The sequence below is a fragment of the Biomphalaria glabrata genome, chromosome 9, assembly GCF_947242115.1.
Source record: "Biomphalaria glabrata chromosome 9, xgBioGlab47.1, whole genome shotgun sequence".
Taxonomy (NCBI): domain Eukaryota; kingdom Metazoa; phylum Mollusca; class Gastropoda; family Planorbidae; genus Biomphalaria; species Biomphalaria glabrata.
Window position 1 is genome coordinate 40,926,089 of NC_074719.1, and position 24,354 is coordinate 40,950,442.

The window sequence follows — 24,354 nt, forward strand, 5'->3', positions numbered from 1 at the left end:
TTTAAAAAGAAGATAGTCGTGATAAAATAGTACTTAAGATGCTAAAGACTTCTTGTTTAGATCTACATCAGGGGTCCCCCCTTTGGGGGTCGAATGACCATTTGCCAGGGGTCGCCTAAGACCATCGGAAATTTTGGTTTTTCGTTAATTTTACATTGAAAAAAAAATTCTTTTTGGTCCTAACTTACGTATTGTACCAAACAGATTTGTACCAGAGATGGTCTTCAAGTACAATCTAATGTACACAGTAAAGGAATATTACTCACATTGGCACTTTAGAAGATAAATGATTAAACAATCGTGAAGCACCAATTAAATGAAATAAAAATTGGGGGGGGGGGGGGGGAACATATTTAAATACAGACGATACAGAGGGCACCTTTAGTGAGTGGTAACACCATTGCTTGAAGGTAGACACATTTTTTTTCCATTGAAAGTTAGTTCTTATTTCAAACGCTTTGCTGAATCAAACATTATTTTATTGGTGAAGATTTAAACTGGTCTTGAAACCATTAATTGCAAAAAAAAAAATAATAATTCGTAGTCGTTTTCTAGTCCATGTTACCGGTGAAAATATATTCATGACGAAACAACCCATGAACACAACAGTAATTCTCTTTTAGTTATTTAAGCACACATTTTTTTTTAATACAATGATTGTCTGTCATATAAAGCTTAAAAACATCATAAATTAAAAATTTGATTATGATTTAATAACGTTAGAAAATCACATTCAAGGCCGAAACAAATTTTATGGTTAAAGGGTCGACGCCAACTGGAGAATCGTATTAGGGGGTCGCCGAGCTAAAAAAAAAAAAGGTTGAGATTCACTGATCTACATGGTTTAACTCTTTCTCTCCTAACCGACGATACAAACGTTGATTCCATCAGAATGTGGTAATTAATTACGGAGAGAAAGAGTTAAAGAAAAAGAGTAAATTTGTAGAATTAAGATTAGGCCTATAAGCTGTATCGAACAGGAAGTGGAGTTTTTGAGCTATTAAAACAGGAAGTGCAAATTTTGTATTATGTCGCCTTCCAAAAACATATTGGGTCGAAATTGCGAATAAAGCCTAGCCATATGATAACTTTAATCATTGCAGTTTCGGTCATGAAAGTTTACTTGTCCTAAACCAAAGTTAAGTGTTAACAGGTTAAACTTTCCACCACGGCAAGTGGGAGAGTGATGAGTGATTAAATCAGGGCTTTTTGTAAATGTATAATGCATTAATTTGTCTATTAAAATATTTAGCACTTGTATGAGTCTTATAAAGCGATGTTGCTAAGATCGACATTATTCTATGATAAGATTGTCATTAAGAAATATTGTCAACCTGAAAGCAAGACGTCAATCTCTTCTATCTGACGTGAAAGAGGTCAAGTATGGATAGCAGACGGGAGTGAACTAAGATGACGTTACATCATCTGGATGTTGGTCAAACTGTCAGCGGCTGTCATGACGCCGAGGAAAGACGGTTTCACAATGTCTGACGTACGTCCGGATTATTAAGATTGAGGTTAAGGAGCTTGCCCAGGTGAAGTCGGGGTTGGAGACGAGTGTTTCTACTCCTTCTCTGAAGAAGAAAATGATAGAGGAGAGGACGAGTGGACAAAGAGATATCAAAAGTAACTGTCCACTTTTAGTCCATGCGATCATTAGGGTCCTCAGCAGGATTTGAACCCGGAGCCCGCGGTTCAGAAGCCAACCGCTCAGCCACCGCGCCTCCTGTTTTTATGAGTTGTCACCGAAACTCCCCCCTTCTCGTTGTGAATAATTAGCATAATGGCCTTAAGCTGTAAAAAGAATCAGCATTGGAACCCCCAAACAATCCACTGACAAAGAGCAAGACAAAAGCTATAATAACGACAAGTTGGTTTTTTTATTGAACGACCTTGGGCGATTGATGTTTTAAGAAAATGTCGTTGTTAAGATATCATATGATTGGGATTTGAACTGTATCTTTTTACCAACTTTTCAATTTTATTTCGGTCTACCCCTTGTATTTAAAAAAATCTATCTTCCAAGCCTCAAGGAAACAATGCTCTATTACCTGGGCCTCAAGTCATAAACACTATCAGTTCATCTCTAAGACCATGAATACTGTTAACAAACTCTCTAAACAAAATGACTTCTAATAATAACATCAATTTGCTAGTCGGGATATAACCAGACTCGTCTTCCAATCAAAAACGCCGATTTTTTTTTTCCACGTTCTTTTTTTTTTTTTCTCTTTGTTCTGTTCTCTTCATTTCTTGGTCTTTATTTTTAGAGTGAACACGTGATCTGTCTTCCCGAGGTCTCAGCCAATCAGCAACCAAGTTGTAGCTGTCACCATCTCGAAGCCGTTTACAGAAAAAAAAATTATTTAAATCTTTGTTTGCAAAGAAACGAAACAATACTAAAGTTTAGATCAATGTTTCCCAAAGTGGAGTAAACGTACCCCCAGGGGGCACAGGAAGACTTTGGAAATGGTACACGTTGCTACTCATTAACTATGCTTATTTTTTAAATACCCATTTATTAGGTTATGTTAAAAAATTTAAGTGTTGGGGGGGGGGGTGAGGGATATTCAGCATTACAAAAATTATAAAAGGGGTACACATAGGTCAAAAGTTTGGGAAACACTGGTCTAGATCATCTCGGATTTATGTGAAAATAGAAATGAAACCAACTGGAGAGAATTCAAAGCCTTATACGAACGTGAAGAAAGTAGATATTGGTAGACGTGTGCGGGCCGGAAACAGCCATCTCTGAATTCAAGGCCCACCTGACAGAGGAATGGGATTTAAAAAAAAAAATTAAAAAGAAATAAGAGGCGAATAAATGTTGTGTAACTAAATATAATGTACTACGGACTCCTTCAGTCACGAAGCGGCTATGAATCAAGTCATGGAAAAGAGATGAACGTATTGGCATTAGCTGTGGTCGGAACGTTGTCGCCCACACTTCAGTTCCCTCCACGCAGCTAATGTATCTCAAGTATAAAGGAACAGCAAGTGCCGATACAGTTTTGGATCAGCCGGTGTCGCTGGGTTTGCCAGGATGTAGCACCGAGTGCTGCAAGCTGCCTAAGGGTCGCCGGCTCCAGATTTTTCTTCAGGGTTGCCGCCCGAAGCCTTTCCCAGGTTTGGGATTAGCTGCAATGCAATAGAGGTTTGAATTCAGAGTTTTCCTTCTCCTAGGTGGGTAGTCAGCCATGGCTAATAGCTTTCACTCCTACTAGAAGCATACTGGCTTAAATTAAGCACCAGCTACTCACCTTCGCCATTACTATTTTGAGTAAAAAAAAAAGTTCCACCGAACACAATATCTAAGCCACACATTAAGGCATGCTATTAGGAAGCATTTTATAGGAAACTAGCCATATGTTACCCGCGGCACGTTGGTCTTAATTTGCGTATCGCTGTCGATATAGTCACTGAGAGTGTTTTGGAAACAATTAAACGAAATAATAATGTTATAAGTAAAGCGAATGCGTGGATGTAAAGTAGTATGAATGGAGCTATCAAAATAGTTTATCGACCTAAATCCATTTTTTCAAATAAAACATTTGTTTGTGGGCCTACATATATTTGATTAAAATATGAAATGAATGGACTTTATTTTGTATGTTCATGTGTTAAAGTATGAAGTAGATTTATCATCTTTGAATTAGATCTAGAGTTAAATATTGGCGTGGATAGATTTCGTTCTGCGCGTGCGTGGCGCCTTTGCTCTGCGCATGCTGACATTTCTTTCTCTAATGAAGGAATGAATGAAACGGCTGTTAGATGTACGCGACTCATGAATGGAAGTATTAAAATGTATTTCAACACGGCTTCGCAGCGAACGAATGTATAAAAAAATGCTTTAGAAATTCAAATTTGAAGGTTAATTTTATTAAAATATGAAATGAATGGCCTATAATTACGTACACGTGTTAAAGTACAAAACTATATTTTCGAAGAGAAGTTCTAACATCTTAGAGTTGAATTAAAAGTAAGGAATAGAGAGATGTGTAACATTTCGGTCTTGTCTAATGAAAGAATGCACGTCAGGACTTCTAAATTCGCAGATATAATTAACGAATTTATGTAAAAAGGCTTTTTGTAAGACAAATTTGAAGCTTAACTTTATTAAATAATGAAATGAAAATGTAATTTTTATGTGTCAAAGTAAAAAACTATCTGTGCAAAGTGTAGTTCTTAAAATTAGATCTAGATCCTTTCGATTTTCTCTAATGTAAACATTGCCTAGATCCATGAAATTGTAATAGAGTTGGGCAATTATTTTTTTTGAGGGACTTAAGTTTGTTTTAAGGCTACTATACATAGATCACGGTTCCAGTGAGTACCCAAGGAACATGTATGCCAAGTTTTATCAAGATTGGTGAAACTGTTTTGATATGCGGAACATACATACACACATACGCCTTACTTTATGCTTTATAGTATAGATGGAGTAATTATATGCATTACCACTTACGCAATGACAAGATATAGTATATTTAAATATCCCTATATACACAATAAAGTAATAGAAGGCATTTGAAGCTTCTTGAACGCTTCCATCAAAGATGCCTTCGTTCCATAATAGGCATAAGTTGGCAAGACTACCTCATAGCCATGTTCTGAAGGAGGCAGGTGTGGGGACAGTAAAGAAGAACTACTTACCATTCGACAGCGTCTCTGGATCGCACACTTATCCAGCATGGGAGACGACCTGTTTGTCAAAGGCGATCTTAAAGGAGGACTATGCAATGGTGGTGTTCCCCTCCCCCCTCCCGTAAGCGATATAAAGATCAACTCGGGCGCCATTTCGCACTCACTGGCATAGAGAAAAGCGGCTGGCAGAAGATGACCTCTGTAACATTGATAGCAGCTGAAAAACTAATGGCGTCTGAAAGGTTGCATCAGGAAGACAAGAAAGCACAGAAAGGCTGTTAGCACTAAATAGGCTGAGTTAGAGAAAATGATAGCACCAGAATTATACTTTAAGTATGAAATAACAGCATGTAGAAATACAAGATATCTAATGAAATGATTACTTAGACCAGTGATTCCCAAACATTTTGCCTTAACAGACCACTTCGCTCATTCTGAGTATTTAGCGAAACACTTTGCTTATTTTTTTTAGAGACATCAATTCACGTGGTGGCCTAGTAGTTAATTATTCAAGCCGTTCGATGAACACCTATTCAGGCCTAGCCGAACACCAGGGTTCCTCTGAACATAGTTTGGGAAACACTGACTTCCATTATAAAGAAACGCGTAAAAAAAAATTGTAGTATTTCTTTAAAATAGCATATATCTTATTTCATCTATTTTTGACCCATTAACTCTGGTTTCCTTAGTTTCATTAGAACTTAACCATAGCCTGTAAGGTCGAGGTAATGTCCCCTTGTCTGATTTAAGCTTCCATGATTGGGATTACGAAGCGCTAACGAAGGGAAAATTAGTTTTATTAATTCACACAAGGACATCTACAGTTGCATCCATTAGAATTGCGAAAGACACGTAAGCCGTTTTTATCAACAATTAAGCTGATAAATTAAAACAGTTCCTATTTCGTTTCATCGCTTATTTGTGTGTCTTTTTTATCCAGTCGTTTCGCCTATTTAAGGTCTTTCACAAGCTGGTGAAGAACAGTGGTGAGCCACCTTGAGTTCGGGCAAGCCTGCTGCGGGCCGCATCACCGAAATGAAGGGGAGCCACTGCTGCTTTCTTATGTTCTGCGGCAGTGGTTTCAAATGGTCCTCGGTTTGGTCAAAAGGACTCTTGTCGCGGGTCTTGTTAAATTGTTTGGGATATGTATTATTGGCAAAATAAAAACAACAACAACAAACAAACGAAATACAACGGGTTGTTGGTCTGGATTACTTATATTATTCTACATATATATTTACATACATTTTGTTAACTGAGGCCAGTTCTATGGAAGTGCTATCCAGCGTTTACAACGATTAAAGAGACAGATAAAAGTATTTGGAATTTAATTGTTTAGGATTTAATTACAATAAATGAAGTTGTAAATATAGTATTGCTCAGATATGAATGGGGTGGTTGAGTGGCTTCCGAAACTGGGGTCCTGGGTTCGAATCTCAGTGAAGACTGGGATTTTGAATTTCGGGATTTTTGGGGCAGCTCAGAGTGTAATTGGTACCTGACTTTAGTTGGAGAAAGTAAAACAAGAAAAGTAAAACATGACACCCTGGCTCGTTAACCGTTGGCCATAGACCTTAACATCATCTGCCGCATAGATCGCAAGGTAGGAAATGAGAACATTTCAGATACGAATAATTTCATTCTTTCGAATTTCTAAATTGTTACACTAACTTTTTATAATATTATTGACACGGCCTAGAAAGAAAAAGAAATAGCCATAAAAACTTTGAACAGAAGGGGTTGGGAGTCACATTTTTGTAACACTATTATGTATAAATCTTAAGTATGCATATTACTTTCATTGCACTATCATTTATTTCTACCATGTGACCGAACCAGATTTTATTCCAATTTCTGTTTCTAGTTGATGCACTTCTGTCCCCAAGTATCTTCTATCAATTCTATCTTACATTCTTTTCATTGGTGGAGGAAGGATGAAGGAATGAATGAAAAAGTTCGCGATACTGGAAAGAAAGAGTCGAGCTAATAACACGGATGCCGGGGGTTTGATGCACCATACCGACACGTTTTTTTTTATGACAGTACCATCCAATGCAATTTGATTTATTCGTAAAGTTTGAGGTTTTTTTTTTAAATTATTACTTTTTTAAAGTTTAAATTATAATCAAAATAAGGTTCTTTCACATGCAAAACACACAAAAGCAAGACATACAAAGTAAGACACACACAAGCAAGACACACAATGTAAGACACACAAGGTAAGACATACAAAGTAAGACACACACAAGGTAAGACACACAAGGTAAGACATACAAAGTAAGACACACAAAAGCAAGACACACAATGTAAGTGAGATGAACTGCGCAGTGTTTTCTAAATCAGGAGCTCTCCATATAGTTTTCTTTCTATTGGGCTGTTTTAGGGCAAGTGTCTTGTACGGACCTCTTGGTAAAGAGAGCAGTTCTGGAGGGTATGGTCAACATTGTTAGGTGACACTCCACTAGGGCACTTTGATAGTTTCGATATTTAGGTTTCGGAACATATGTTGTCTCATTCTGTTGTGTCCGGTCCTGAGACGAAAAATTAGACGTTGATCTTGTCGGGATAGCTTATAATAGGCATCATCTTTCTTGTGATTCGGATGAGAGCTTGTCTATTTCTCATTTATTTTATTAACTATTAGTTTCTTCATTTCTTCTGGATAGAGTGCAATGTTTACTTGTGCGTTTGTTCTCCCACTCTTGGCAAGTGTGTCAGTCTTTTCATTTTCTTCTAGTTCTATATGTGCTGGTATTTATGTCTAGAAGTAGAATACATTTCCCCATTCCCTTAGTAACTCTTTAATATCTTTCCTGTACTCTAAATTGTTATGTACTTAATTTAAAAAAAAACGCGTCGCACTAATGAAAAAGAAAATAAATGGCAAAGACGAGGTGTGTTTACGTTAGGTGAGTTATTATAGCCACTAGGTAGGATAGTAAATTAATAACTGACCATTGGCAAGACATAGCCCTAGACCGCACTAGATGGAGAGAGACAGTGACCGAGAAAGCTATGGACAGTGAAAAAACATTGGCCTCGGGTCTGGAAGAGAAGCGTGTCATACGAAAAATGATCGGCTCCTCCGCCACCAAAGCGAAAGCAACCTTAACCTGCAATATATCTGGCAGGGAGTGTCTCTCCAAAATAGGGCACCACAGTCACATGAAAAATTGTTCGAGATGAACCATAGTCGTTCTACGACTGCAGGAGGCCTGAAACTGGACTTCACAGAGACAATCGACTCCGTAAATGTGAATTAACCTTTGCCTCACATTCGTTACTAAATAAACTATATCAACTGTTTTACTTTTGGGGTGAGCTGCCTTAGACTCTCACACTTCAGTAGTCAGTAGGCCTACCTCATCACAGTTAACAATATTGTGTAGTACTCTGCAATATTACATCAGCCCATTATAGCTGTACAACAAGTAAATGGTATGACACGTTTTAAAAACAATGGGTGGGGGGGGGGGAAAGTGTCAGGCAATGGACCGGCCTGTCCTTTAAAGAGATTCTATTCAAGGCAAAAAGACAGAGAGGAAATGGAGAAAGACAGAGCGTAGACAGATCCTATGTGGTGCCCCCCACGATGTCACAGACTAACGGATTGGTGAAGTAGAAAGTTATGACTAGTATATAAAATTTTGAACTTAACAAACTGATTTTTATCATTCTGCCAACCGTTATTTTCTACGTAACAGCGACCGGCCTACGCAGAGACAAAAAACAATCTTGCAACGCTTTAAAATTATTTTTTAAATAATTTTTCAATTTTTTGTTTTACGCCCTTCAACACTCGGCACCCCACATCATCCGCCCAGTTATTTAACTCTTTCTCTCCGTAATTAATTTTCCACGTTTTGGGAGGAATTTTTCATTTTGCTCATTACTATTTCACTACCCCTGTTATGATTAGGCTTCAATAGCTTTGTTGTTTGTTATCAGAAAATGTTGTATTTGGTCTGGAATTAAAGGAAAATGCATGCTCTTTTTATATAGTTCAAAGTCAAGTTTAAAAAATTAAACATTAATTTAATTTTATGAGGTCAAAATCGACGATGATATCGTCGATTAGGAGAGAAAGAGTTAAATCTTCCCCTCTCCTCCGCCCCCCTTACCCCGCTCCCCTCAATGTCACCAGTACCCTGTGGTAAGACTTTGTTGACGATCTGAAGAACTCATCATTAGTTCAGCTGTGGGGGTGAAGGTTGGGAGGTTGACCTCCCACGCGAGCAGGAGACCTGCGCTGGTACGTGGGCGACAGCGAGTAACTGAGCGCCTCAACAACAACAATCGCAGAACTTCTTATGCTCGGGTGTCATGACTTGAACAAAAAAAAAGAGAAGCTGGTAATTGAGTGCTGCCATATTTGTCCATGTTTACGGTGAAATTCAGTTTACTTCCCCGGAGAATTCTGGGATTCCTTAGTTCGACGAGTCCATTCATACATTGACGTCGTTCAGTTCAATATAAATTCGCGCTTCTTTCTGTGCGTACAGTGAATGCCACACCAGACTGCCAAAACGGATTTCAAAATATACCCTTGACACAACAACGGAGTAAGGTTTGACAAAACATGTAGGTCACGTGTTGGTCTCTGTACCCTAAATTTTAGGACTCTATAACATTGTTACTGAAAACAGTATTTTTTGTTACATTCATCAAATTAGTTTGCAAACTCTTCATGGGTGGAACTGGAGCATGGACATTGGTCGGGTACTTAGAATACGGCTCTAGGGATTTTCCTATAATTTTGACAGTTTCTGTATTGGTCGGGTATTTAGAATACGGCTCTAATGATTTTCCTAGAAATTTAACAGTTTCTGTGATTCTTTGGGAAAACAATTATTAGCTACTTGGCCACACATTAAAAACTGTGGTTTGACTGCTAAATATTTAAAAACATAATCTCTTAAAGTTAAATTTTGCTTTTTGGAACATGCTTTCATGAAATAAATAAATGAAAAAAATACTTTAAAAAACAAACTTATATTAAGCGTAGTTCTATCAATTGATTTCAATCAGTCATGTAATTAATTTTTTAAAATATGTAGACTAACAATAATAAATCAATTAGAAATATTTTTGCCTATTGTATTTTTTTTTTTTTTTGTTTAGCGCAATTTCACGATTTTAACTTTCTCAATACGCTATCATCCTATCGCTTATCTGGACAAGTTGGAAAGGGGTTGGGGAGAAATAAGGAGGTATTTGGGTGATCGCTTTTTAAATAAATTTACTAATTTGTCAATTTTTTTTTATTGATTCTTGTTTTGTCAGGTACAAGAAATAATTGTGCTAAATTTCAACTTGATCCGAGACTGTGTGTTGGAGAAATAACATGTACAAACTTTTTACCAGACACGCAGACAGAGTGAGTTGATGTAAGCTTTGTAATTAAAATGTAAATAAAGGGTGATTAACTGAACTATGAAAATCCCTTTGAAAACATTTTATCTCTCTAGATCGGAATCTAGATCATATTGACAGAATTATTATTTTTAAAATGTAATTAAATTGGGTTCTAATCTTCATGTGGATCACGTGAATAAACATTTGTTTTTGTCTTGCGAATCTTTCTCTTTGTTTAACCTTTCTTCAAAACTATTAATCAGAAATATCAACAAGTCATTCAACTGGTAAATCAAGGCTTTAAGACCCATAGGGTACAGAGACACTCGGTCGTTCACGCATACCACGCCTACATTAGCTGTCGTTCGCACGTGAAGTTCAATCGTGATTTATATATTTATATATTTTATGGTTCCGTAGCTCATTTTAAGTTCCCATTAAAGGCGACGAGGTGGCTGAGTGGTAAAGCGCTTGGCTTTTTAACCAGAGGTACCGGGTTCGAATCATGATAGAGACTAGGCTATTTAATTTCTTTAGGCGCCTGAGTCCACCCAGCTCTAATAAGTACCTGACATAAGTTGGGGAAAAGTAAAGGCGGTTGGTCGTTGTGCTTGCCACATGACACCCTGGTTAACCGTGGCCACAGAAACAGATGACCTTTACATCATCCGCCCTATAGATCACAAGGTATGAAAGGGGAACTTTATTATTATTTTTTAAATTAAAGATGGGTGAACTCCGGGGAGCTCTAAAAATCTGGAAATTCGAATCCCCGTCTTCTACGGGACTCAAAGCCACGTTCTCTTTGTTCGGGAGCCTAGAGCTTTAATAATCCGCCACCACGCCGACCCCGAAATTTTCTGGGACAGGAAACCAATTCTCTTCTTTAGCCAGAAGATACAGACTTTTTCTGGGTAGAAACTAGAAGCTACTAGAATGTTTACATTTCTCAAGCAACCGCGTATCACACGTGACAGTAGCTTTTATACACCCCCTCCCCAGCACCTAACATTAATCCTCTTTTCACTCTTTAGCCAGAAGATACAGAGTTTCGTGTGGGAGTGAAATTACTGCTGAGACTAGACCCACTCACATGGTATTAATTCTATCTACATGACTAGCTAATACAAAAAAAAGCCTTAAGGACCTACACATGGAAAGCAACCAATAAATACAACTGCGATGTTCAGAAAACAAAATCTCTAACTATTTTTCGCTTATTTATATGTTCAGAATTGTCTCCTGTGAGGATGGTATGCACTTCGGACTGTCACAATGGTCAAGAGTTCAAATCCCACCCGTTGTCATTCCTGACGGTGCTATAATATCTTCGGGATAAGCTATCTACATAATCATCTTCAAAAGTAGCTGCATCTAATATCTTTTTGATCTTAAAGGGAGTCTTATATCTTCAAAAGAAGACGCATCTTATATCTTCGGGCTTAGGCATTGGCATGATCATCTTTAAAACTAGATGTATCTTGAAAGGATCATGGGAGTGCTGCTTTAACAACAACATATTTCAAATAAGAAAGACACAAAACAATGGCACATTTCTTATTCCATTTGCATGGACAAGTTCGTACAAGTTCCCTTTTATTCCTTAGTGCCAATAGATAATGGAATGGGTTGCCTGAATCAATCTGGAAAGCTAACGACTTAGCAGAGTTTAAGTCACTGATTAATGTGCATGATTGGGGTGGGGTCTGTGAGTTTTGAATTTTATGGTTTCAATTTTAAGGTTAAATTTCATAATTGTTATCTATAAGATAAATAAGAAACTGTATATACAACAATTGTCAACAATAGTAACAAATTACTTATAGATTAGTTGCTGTCAACTTCATACGATAAATTGGTTTTCTAGAAGATTAACACTTTAGTGTGACATTTAAATGTCAGATGTATTTATTCTTTTCTAATATCTTCACTGTAATTAATATACAAAATCAAACAATTTTGATTTATAACACGCACTGATTATTTATCTCCCCTTTCCTGTAACTATAAATAACCCTTTGTCATCCCTTTGGGATTTAGCCCGTTACTTTAATGTTCTCATTTGGCTAGGGTCGGAGTCAGCAGGGTGTGGGGTCTGGGATGTACATGCTGTCCGGGGCTTCTTTGTAGTCGGATTCTGAACGCTAAATAATGTAATCTATACCACTAATGCTTCCCTGAAACGCATAACAGACTAGTAACCCTAAGGACCATGTCTGGCTTAGTGACGTTCCGACAGAATTAAAGTTTTCAACTTCCTTCCTATATATTGCAAGTTTATTTCATGCTAACTCTACAATGGATACACAAACAATTTCTCAGTGCAAAAATGTCAAATTCATCGATCTTGTTTAACATGGCAGCCATGACTTTTGAACGCCTTTTGACCTTTCCAACATATGCCATTATCACACCATTGTGTTTAAATATTCAAACTTGGACTGGCAAAAACGGAATCGAAAATCTGTCTAGCTGTTTTATTGTGAACTCGTTGACCCATAAAAAAGGCGGTAGATTATTGTCATAACTCTAGGCTGAACTCGTATTTCTTCACGACCTTACGTAAATGACAGGCCTCCAGGTAATAGCAGATGTAAAGGGCAAGGACGAGAAATGAGTGTCATTATAACTGGAATAGAAGATACAAGATTACAAAGTGAGACTGAAAGTGATACTTATTTACAGTAGAACACTTCATCGTATGTTCAGTTCAGTGGCGTGGCTAGGAGGGGGAGTGTTGATGGGCGGACCCGCATAGAGTGACATCGATTTGGAAAAGAGATAAGAAAGTCATTTTTTTCTTTCATATTTAGAAAGCATTCTAAACTTAAATTTCCTGTTGTCTTTTTTCATCTCCCGAATATAAGAATATTTTTTTTTAAAGTTCAACTCAACAAAAGAGTAAGACAGATGTTTATTTATATTGAAGACTGAGTCAATTCTTAGATTTATTTGCTCCTTCTGCCTATCCACAGTACAGCACCAACAACATGTATCCAAGTGTTGTTATCAGTCCACGGCGACAGACTCCTAAGTTCCTTCTGTCTATCCACAGTACAGCACCAACAACATGTATCCAAGTGTTGTTATAAGTCCACGGCGACAGACTCCTAAGTTCCTTCTGTCTATCCACAGTACAGCACCAACAACATGTATCCAAGTGGTGTTATCAGTCCACGGCGACAGACTCCTAAGTTCCTTCTGTCTATCCACAGTACAGCACCAACAACATGTATCCAAGTGTTGTTATCAGTCCACGGCGACAGACTCCTAAGTTCCTTCTGCCTATCCACAGTACAGCACCAACAACATGTATCCAAGTGTTGTTATCAGTCCACGGCGACAGACTCCTAAGTTCCTTCTGTCTATCCACAGTACAGCACCAACAACATGTATCCAAGTGTTGTTATCAGTCCACGGCGACAGACTCCTAAGTTCCTTCTGCCTATCCACAGTACAGCACCAACAACATGTATCCAAGTGTTGTTCTCGGTTCACGGAGACAGACTCCTAAGTTCCTTCTGTCTATCCACAGTACAGCACCAACAACATGTATCCAAGTGTTGTAATCAGTCCACGGCGACAGACTCCTAAGTTCCTTCTGCCTCTCCACAGTACAGCACCAACAACATGTATCCAAGTGTTGTTATCAGTCCACGGCGACAGACTCCTAAGTTCCTTCTGCCTATCCACAGTACAGCACCAAAAACATGTATCCAAGTGTTGTTATCAGTCCACGGCGGCAGACTCCTATGTTCCTTCTGTCTATCCACAGTACAGCACCAACAACATGTATCCAAGTGTTGTTATCAGTCCACGGCGACAGACTCCTAAGTTCCTTCTGCCTATCCACAGTACAGCACCAACAACATGTATCCAAGTGTTGTTCTCGGTTCACGGCGACAGACTCCTAAGTTCCTTCTGTCTATCCACAGTACAGCACCAACAACATGTATCCAAGTGTTGTTCTCGGTTCTCGGCGACCTGAGAGAACTCCTATTGAAAAATCAGAGCAATAAGGACTAGTCCTCCCGTAGTGCTCTGGCAAGAAACTTAGCCGTCCGACGTAGTGCCTCATGGCTACCATACATGTCGAGTGACTGCACAAACAGGTTCACGTCGACAGACTCCTAAGTTCCTTCTGCCTATCCACAGTGCAGCACCAACAGCATGTATCCAAGTGTTATTCTCGGTTCACGGCGACAGACTCCTAAGTTACCATACGACAACAAATGACGCCTCTTTCTTCTTGTTCCATAACGCCAGAGTTACTAATTTCTTTCGTTGTGCGTGAAGGGGCTCTTCTATCTATTTAAACAGCCATTTCTTGTCCTGCGTCGAGTATTGCGCGAGATCATGCGGGGCTTTGCGCGGGACATAGTTACAACAACAGTGTGTGATGGGACTGGTTTAAATTAAGTTTCATTCAGCTCTCATCATGAGCTTATAGTTCTAAAATTCTATACTGGAACTAAACCTCGACTAAACCTTTCGAACTCAGGACCAACTGTTTAGGGAGTCGAGAGGTATATGCAACCCCATCCGTCCCAATTATTTCTTAACTTACATAAAGGCAGACATGCAGAGCCGCCGTCCTTGAGCTTACCTAAATTTTTGAAGTGTAAATATAACACTTTAAAATCTTGTTTTAAAAAAGGTGTACGAGTACAAAAACAATAAAAAATTTGATATTTACTTAAAAAAACACTAACAAAAACAAAACTTTGCTTAGAAGAGTTGCAGCTTCTCTACTAATTAGGAAACAGATGTCAGTAAAATCTCAATTTTGTACCAAAAAAAAAAAAAAAAAAGCTTTTAGTTATAAGATTTCAGTGTGACTGGCAGACAATAACAAAACCAAAGGCGGATTGTCCCCCTTGGGACGCAGTTCAAAATTGCAAAGATGAAAAAAACAACAACTCATAACCTTGATAATAAGTTTTAAGAGTTATAAGTAAATATGATGATAAGTGTCTGGGGCGTGGGTGAGAGAGACTGGAACAGATATCTCTGGTTGTACACAACTAAATGAAAATCCAAACAAAAACAATGTCTATTGACAATCGCTATCAAAACCAGCATTAAAGTCTGATTGGACAGTACGGTAGAAAGGAACACCAGCATCACAACTCACAGAAAGTCACACACAAATATGTTAACACACACACACACACACGCACACACGCACGCACACACACACACACACACACACACACACATATACATACATACATACATACATACATACATACATACATACATACATATATATATTTGAATACATAAACAGGTTATCATATGGGAATGCAAAATGTAATAAGTAAGAATTCTTTAACAAGAAAGAATACAAACAATACGTGTATATATTATATATATACATATATATATAATGTATAAGGAAAGATCAATTTGATTAAATTAATTGTATTCGATTTTTATTATTCTGACGGAGGGGCGTTGTGGCTGAGTGTTTAATTAAGCGCTAGGCTTCCGAGCGCCTTGAGTCCAACCAGCCTTAGTGTGGTACCTGACATTAGTTGGGGAAAAGTAAAGGCGGTTGTTCGTTGTGCTGGTCAAATGACACCCTCTTTAACCGTGGCCCACAGAAACAGATGACTTTAACATCATGAGCCCCAGAGATCGAAACTTTTTTTTTTTTTACATTTATTGAATGACTGATTGATCAAGAGATCTCGTAAAGTAGAAAAGGGATTCCTTACACCTTCTACGCTCTCACTAGGACGCGGTTTTTAACAGATTCGCAAGCTAAACACCGCTATTGGCGTTCAAGTCAAAAGTATGTGTTGGAGAAATTACGATGGGCAGGGTAAAAATAATTTTTAGAAAAAATGGGGGTTTCAGAGAGAGAGAGAGAGAGAGAGAGAGAGAGAGAGAGAGAGAGAGAGAGAGAGAGAGACGATATTTTCATGGTAACAAATACACTAATTCTCGAGCTAAAAAATAAATTAAGGGGCTAGATAATATGTGGCCCATTGATTGAATATAAAAAAATCGAAACGAATGGGATGTTCCGGCCATAATAAACAATATAAATCATGGGAACAAATAAATGGGCATAGCTGTTGTACAATAAGATATGATACGAATTGATACGACACGAATAATAGGAAAACAGATACAATAAGCAAAGCTATGGTACAAGTTGTTTTGATACGCAAATATACTACACACAATAAGTGGGCATTCAAAACGCATAGATACGATACGTATAGATACGACACGCATAACTACTAAACGCAGTATCGTAGCTAGGAATTCGCCATCATTTTGGGGCCCGAGGGCTTGACCTCTTTGGGGCCCCTGCATTTTGCTTAATATTTAATATTTAATGTAAAAAACACTCATCAGGGGGCCCCGCTCAAGTAAGGGCCGGTCGGGGAGGTTAAAATTCTCCCCTTCCTTCTCCCATCCTAGCTACGCCTATGACTAAAAATAGCTTGAGATATATTCTTATGAATAAGCAAAGATATCGATACCTGTTAACTAAAATATAAGCAAAGAGATCGATACCTGTTAAGTAAAAATGTTATAGCTATGGGGAGTGTTAAAATAGCAGACGACCTGACAGCAGACTATATCAAAGCGGAAGTTTGTCTACTTGAGGAGTTGTGAGGTTTCCGCCACTTCAGCGATTACAGCTTCGATTTGATCCCCATTAGCCAGTGTAGATAATTGGATTCCTTTCCTCTGGGCCACGACGCTACACGATGTCGCTATGCCAACCTATGTTTACCCACGCTTCTGTCAGCCGAGAGTAGATCTAATTATGTTGGAAAAGTGAGTTAACAATGGTTAAAGTAGGCTTACTGACAAATCTGGCACAATAGATCATAAAGCTTTTAAAGATATATGACAATTAAATGTAGAATTGTTTTCACATTATATCTTCTGGTTGAATCAAAGTGTTAGCTGCGCGTGTAAGCCAGATAAATAAATAAACTGTCAACAATGCAAAATGTTATTCCTTCCATTTTATTCATAGAAATGAGATCGATATCGTTTTGGTGGCAGATTTAACCATGCGCCTAACTGGCCACTTCTGCAAGCTTTAGCGGCTTTACTGGCCAGGTTTAAATGAGACTCGTGGCCAGATTACAGAAAGACGACGTGGACACGACGTTTCCTTTAATGGCTTGTGAAATCTCTGAGGGCCCTTGAGGACGGAACCAGGTCGGAACAGAAGACGCTGTCTTGTAGCAAATTAATTTAAATAACGGAAACCAACCTCGCACTGACGTAAATGTTAAGTCAGTTTATATACATAGATAAAGATGGCAGCCTGGTCGTGCGGTTTGCGCGCTGGACTGTCGTTAGGATTTATCGATAGTCCCGGGTTCAAACCCAGCCCGCTCCCATCCCCCGTCGTCCTGCGGGAGGTTTGGACTAGGAAGTAAACTATCTTCAACTTTGAAGGAACATCCGAAACATGTAAAACAATCAAACAGCAGCTTTAAAGACAGCAGACAACTCATTCTAGATTAATTACGAGAAATTAATAAAAAAGCAATCAAGTACCTAAAACAAAAATTCTATTCAACCTATTAGACCAATATTAGAATGTGCGTCCTCTGTTTGAAACACGCCAACTCAGCACATATATCCCAGAATGGGAGCGAAATGAACCGTGAAGTCTAGAACAAATGAATATTGACATTTAATAACAGTGACACCGTTAGCAAAATCATTAAACCCCCAAGACAGAAGACAAAAATGTTAGTAAAGTTCCCCTGTCAGACCTTGTGATCTATAGGGCTGATGATGTAAAGAACATCTGTTTCTGTGGCCTACGGTTTACGAGGGTATCATGTGGCCAGCACAACGACCAACCGCCTTTACTTTTCCCCGATCAATGCCGGGTAGGCCTACCAATTAGAGCTGGGTGGACTCGGAGGCGCCCAGGGATTCTGAAATTAAAAATCCAAGTCTTCCCCAGGATTCGAACTCGGGACCCCAGTTCAGAAAGTAAGCGCTCTACCGCTCAGCAACAGCGCCTCAACAAATGTAAAGTAGCAATACTACAGAAAACACTTAATCATACATTACAAATAAAAACACACAAAATAATAAAAATACCCAGAAAGACACAAAGATAAAGGCACATTTCTTATTCCATATGCAAGGACGAATTCTTATGAGTAAAATATTATGTAAGTACCTAACTGCACTTCAAACTTTCAACACAGCACAACAAAATGTGAGAATAATAATCACATACAAACGCAATGAGGTGGCGTATTAAAAAAAAACAACGTAAAATTGTATAGTAATTATTTACTTTTGAATAAAAAGACAGTATTACCTATATGAATATACTTCTTTTTAAAAAATAGCTTTACATATTTAGAATTTAACATTTCAGCTAATTTTTCATTGAATATTAGGTCTGGAATCATACTATTTTTTACTTTTATTTTCTATAAAACTCAGGGTGCTCACAAAACAACAAATAATGGTCCAGGGTTCGAATCCTGATGAAGACTGGGATTTTTAATATCGGAATCTTTGGCCGTCACATCTCTAATGGGTAACTGACATTAGTTGTGGAAAAGTAAAAATGGTTGGTCATTGTGCTGGCCACATGACATCATCATAAACCGTAGGCCACAGAGACAGATGACCTCTACATCATCTGCCCTATAGACCACTAGGTCTGAAAGGGGATCTTACTACTTTACTATCAACTATTTCATGAAAACATTCATAGTTGGTTCTATTGCGTCGGGACAGTTAAATTTTTGCACAATTAGTCATTGACCATAACAAAACATGAAACAGTTTAATAACAAAAAAACAACTTAAGTACTTAATTACTTACTATGAAAAATTTTGTTTTGATATTCAAAAGGGAAATAAATTTTACAGTATTGAGATATATGACTGTAAATGTACAGTTCTTTCTTTTATATAAGCTTTGATTTTTTTTTTTAATTATATTTACAAAGCTTATATCAACTCACTCTATGATTTCTCTCTCATTTCCTATTCTCTGATCAAGTTAAGATTTTTGCACAATTATTTCTATTACCTTACAACACAACGGTCAATAAGAAAGAGAACAACCAATCAGTTAATAAACTATTGGCAATAAAGTATTTTGTTTGGTATCTCAAACAAGGGATAGAAATAGTGGTGGTGTAAGCTGAATTAGTCTTCTTTATTTAGCGTGTCGTCTGACTGAACACTAACATGGAATAGAAACAATAGATAACTAGATATGCAATCTTCCATGTTCATATGACTCTTCGCCAGCAGAGTGGTTACCGCGTTAGCTTGAGAAGCCTGGGAAGGTCGAATTCAGGTCTTACTTTTTGTGTGTGTGTGTTTTTTTTAACCCATTTAAAAAGCGATCACCCAGATAACATGTTCTTTCTCCCACTACCCCTTTTAAACTGGCCCAGAGAAGTGATAGGATGATAGGGAATTGAGAACGCTACAAACTTGAAATTGCACTAAACCAAAAAAAATTGATGAAAAAAATATTTCTAATCGCACAGATTTTGTATTGTTAGTCTAAATCTATTATAAGCTTTTTTTTTTTTTTTTTTTTTTTTTTTAAAGTATTTTTTTGTTATTTTGCTTGTTTTGTTTGATTTTGAAATAAGGGGAATAAATGCTACTTAATGATGAGAGATGTGGATATGTATATATGGATTTAGTCTCCTTTACTCCTGCAGGTGTATGGTAACACTAATAACACATCCCTTGGCAACACGACTGTCACTCATACCTGGTCAGGGGTAATTATGATCTATATCAAATCTATTTTTTCTATCTAGGAATATGGTCTGAACCCCCAAACCCCATTTTTTTTTCTTTTCCCATTGAGAGGAAATGACCTAATTACAAACACCCGGGGGCAATTGAAATGCCGAATTTGGACAACAGGAAACTACAGAGTTCAACCTCGGCTGACCCTGAACTTTTCTTTCAATCCCCCCCCCCCCCGGGACGAGGGGCGGCGTTGGGTAGGATTTTATACCAAGAAGGAATCTTTTTATGAATGACAACAAAAAGTGAATGATAGAGTACACATATTTTTTTTTAAGAGAGTAAAACTTTGGAATCAGATCTATATTATACATGGCGAACTGTTTCTCTTAACACTATTTAATTTTTATACTAAAATAAAAATAGACTGTGAAAATATTTTTACCCAATTTGAAACCGTTTTTAATTCTTTAATTGAGATAAATCTAGTATTTTTTTTTATACTCTGTACTTTCTTGTGCGTCTCTACCTTTTGATAGGGCTACGTAACATCTTAGGTTTATAGTTGGTACCTAAGGAAGATGGATCAAGTATAATCAAGATTTAGCATCCGACTTTGATTTCTTTTCGGGACATACATACATACACCTGACAATGGTTTTATATATTAGATATGTATTAGATTTATTAGAATTACGTATGTTTTTATAGCTATCACGATAGTCCCGGGCTCAAACCTAGCGTTTATTAGCCAGCCTGTGCGTTCATAAAAAAGTGTTTGTTAAACATTTGTCTGTTCAATAATCTGAGACTCTAGAGCAATTATCATCAACATTTCTGTCTGAGTTCGAGGGAAAGGGGAGACAAGAGATATAGCACTATTGATTTTGCTTATATATATTGCACAATAAACCCAACGGTTTGCCAGCATAGATGTACTTAGTATTCTTGTCAACTTAGATAACACGTTAATGTTGATTTGAGCGTGTCCAGTTCGAGTTACAATTTTGGCTTATTTAAAAAGCCAACTTTTAATTATCGTTGAATTGTGGTTCGGTGTACGTGGTGGATATGGGGTAGATCACTTGGCTTGCGAAGCGGGAGGTCCCGGGATCAAATCTCGGTGAAGACTGGGATTTAAGAACGCCCCTGAGTCCACCCAACTTCTGACTTTAGTTGGGTAAAGTAAAGGTCGTTGTGTTGGCCACAAGACACGCTGCTCGTTAAACGTCGGCTAAAGAAACAGATGACCTATACATCATTTGTCCCATAGATCGCAAGGTCTGAGATCGGAACCTTACTTATACTTTTTAAAATTTTGTTTCAGTTTGGCAGTAATAAAAATACTTGTCAGAAAAAATTCAGGGTGCCATACATGAGGAAACCGGATGGAGGATTCGCACTAGCCAAGAAATATATCAGCTGTGTGAAGACCTATCCAAAGTAACGGAAATAAAAGAGAGAACAGATGACGTTGGTCAGGTCACCTCGAAAGATTGTCAGAGAACAGAGGAACAAAGATTGTTCATCAGCAAACAAAAACAAAAGCTGGCGTCCAAAAGGCAGACCTCGATGACGTAGAGGCAGATCTACAAAAGCTTAAAGTCCAGGCATGGAGACGTAAAGCCCAGGATAGATCAGAATGGAGAGATGTGCTAAAGCAGGCCAGGGGTCTCCATGGGCTGTAGCGCCACTGGAATGGAAAGTAGTAGAGATGCTCAATGATAAGCCTGTCAGCGACGAATGTTTGCAAATGCAGTCTGAGAGCAGTTGGCAAGTTTTAAACATGTTGATAAAGATAATGTTGAAAATGGATTATTTTTTTAACGTTTGCTCTAGTCTGAATTTGAGTTCGAAGTCTCGAGCCTCCACGATGGGAAGCTACAAGCTAGTAACTAGCTTTTCAAATACTTGAAACAATTAGAAGGCTTTATAAACCTATTTTACATTTTTTTGTTAATAGAACGACCTAATTCTATTGGGCTTATCTCCTCAAAGCTTCGCACAATTTGAATATTAAACAAATCAAATCAAATTCACCAATGGAAGAGAAATATGCTCAAGCCATATTCTTGTTTTGATCGTTTAAAGAAATTTTAAAAATTTGGCGTTATTTTCACATAAAAGCAAACAGTGCAACACGAAGTCTTTGATAAGAATCTTCTAACTCTTCTGGAGTAAGTAGGGTAGCGTGAAGTGACACCTAAGATCAGCATGGAAACCTCCCGATACAGTGTTGGTGGCAACTAATGCGATAGCTCAGGATGTCACCCCTCCCCATCAAACTTTCTTGAAATATGTTCCAATCAACACTATTGCTAGTTATTTTTTGTTGTTGTTGTTGAACCAATACAGTGAGCTATTTACCTACTTTTATTGATTTATTCAAATGTTAGTGCAAATTTGACAATAATATTTAATTGAAATTATAAACAGACATAACATCATATGAACAGGTTTCTTTTGTTACACTTTAAGACAGAAATGGTATAACGTTGTGCTGTATCACTACCATCTAAATGTGTCTAGGCATATTTGGGCATATATCTAGAGATTTGATTATTATCTTTTCCCATGTGTCTGCTTTTACTAAGTTATAATTTTTCCAAGTTGGTTGTCACCCCCCAAAATGGTGTCGACTGATGCGGACCGCACTCTCACACCCCCTCCCCCTAGTGACGCCACTGCTCCAAGATATATCTTGAGATTTTATTATTATTTTTTCCAAGATACCTACTTCTTCCCAACAATTTCGATTAATATATTGGAGTAGACGTAGTAAGAAATAAAAAAAAAATGAGCCTGCACAACCTAACAGGTTTCCCATAAGAACAGCATAGGCCTATACTATTACCCACTAGTAAGCCTACTAATCCTGATCATAAGCGTTCTATTTATTTCATAGGTCTAGACTATATCTAGAATATAGAATATATATAGAATCTAGATCTAGTAAAGAGTGGTGTATTCTTATGAAAAAACTGCTTGCATAAGTGATTGAATAAATTAGATTTTTCGCATTCAGAAAAGAAAAAAGTAGCCGTTGCATCAGAACTTTGAATGGTCTAAAATATTGTGATGTCGGATTTTCACTATCTTTTCTAGTTTACGAGATCTAAATGGGACGGAAGGACAGACGGACAGACAGGCCACACAAAACTTATAGCGTCGTTTCCCCTTTCGGGGGTCGCTAAAAATTAATGCTCAGCTATGGGCATTAAGCAAAAACACATACGCATTGTCATTAGCTGAAGTCGTGAAGTAAAAAAAAACTGAAGGTTACCCTTTCAGACCTTGCCGTCTATAAGGCACATGATGTAAAAGTCATCTGTGGCCCACAGTTAACGAGGATGTCATTTGGCAAGCAAACCAACCAAAACGCCTTTACATTTCCCCAACTAATGTCAAGTACTTATAGTCGAGAGTAAATGAAAAAAAAATACAACATCTTACCTTTTAGATTAAAGTGTATATGAAATGTGTCCTGACAATCATGTGATATCAAGCAGTGTCACTGTCACATCTACACCATCAACTGTCACAATGTCACACGCACAAAACTGCAGCTAATAGCTGTACACAAAATGAAACATTGGCTCATAGGCGATAAAGTTTTAGCATAGCGGAACACCCAAAGCATCGGCCTTCATTTCATTGAAAGCATTGGGTTTCTTCTTCCCTTTTGGCGTCTTTCTGTCCTTGTATTGTCTCTCGGTCTCTGTCTTAGTCAGGCAACTAAATTGTCATGTCACTAGATCACTGACAGCCCGAGTGTCACTGGTTTTCTCTGGCCCCTTTTGTCGTGTGAGCAGAGAGATGAGACTGACATAACGGTGAGGAGGGAGAGAGATAGAGAGCGGAAGAGAGATGAGGCCAGGGAGGAAGAGAAGAAGAGAGGGAGGAGAAGTTGGTGGAGAGAAAGAGAGAGAGAGAGGTGGGCTTGCGAAGAGAGTGAACTCAAATTATCGATTGTCGTCGTTGTTGTCTTCGAGATGGCGTGCCTTGAGTCTGAAGTCTTCAAGGTAGGACAATTACATGGGGAATTCAGGATTGGGTGAGGACATACATGTGCATGAGCGCGAGTGTGTGTGAGCTAGTGTGTTTTTGTGAGCGATGATGTGTGTGTGCGTGAGCGAATGCGTATGTGAGAGCGAGTGTGTGTGTAGGAGTGACAGACCATGTTTGGGGAGTGAGAGATGTATATTCATAATGAGAAAAAAGAAAAAAAAAAGAAAAGGAAGAGGGGGCGAGAGAAAGGGAGAGAAAAAGAGAGAGGGAGATGTTAAAGGAGAAAGAGGGAGAAGGAGTATAAGAAAGAGGGAGGCAAAGTGAGAGAGGAAAAAGGACAGAGAGAGATGAGAAGAGAAAAAAACAGAAATAGAGAGAGAGACTGGGAATGGGGCATAAGAGGAAGAGGGAGTGAAAGAAAGGTAGAGGAGGTGAGAGAGAGAGGGAGTGAGAGAGATGTTATTTGTTATATTAAGAGTACTTCTGTACGTTTTGTGAAACAAATGAAATCATATAGAAAGGAAGTAAAACTGAATCTTCGGTTTATTGACTTTATTATTTACTATACGGCAACATTGTTCAAGATAAACGATCAGTAACTTCTACAGAAGGATCCTA

The 24,354-nt window shown here is 38.0% G+C and overlaps 1 protein-coding gene across 3 annotated transcripts in view; it reads right to left on the bottom strand.

Moving 5' to 3' along the window:
• Positions 1 to 24,154, bottom strand: part of LOC129928294 (uncharacterized) — an 89,125-nt gene extending 64,971 nt beyond the window's left edge. For 2 of the 3 annotated variants that reach the window (XM_056042058.1, XM_056042056.1), the window contains exon 1: positions 23,182 to 24,153. The gene's annotated coding sequence lies outside the window, so the exon portion shown is untranslated. Of the gene's footprint in view, positions 1 to 23,181 lie in introns of all 3 variants that reach the window. The other variant, XM_056042057.1, reaches the window with a different exon arrangement.
• Positions 24,155 to 24,354: the final 200 nt, after the last annotated feature.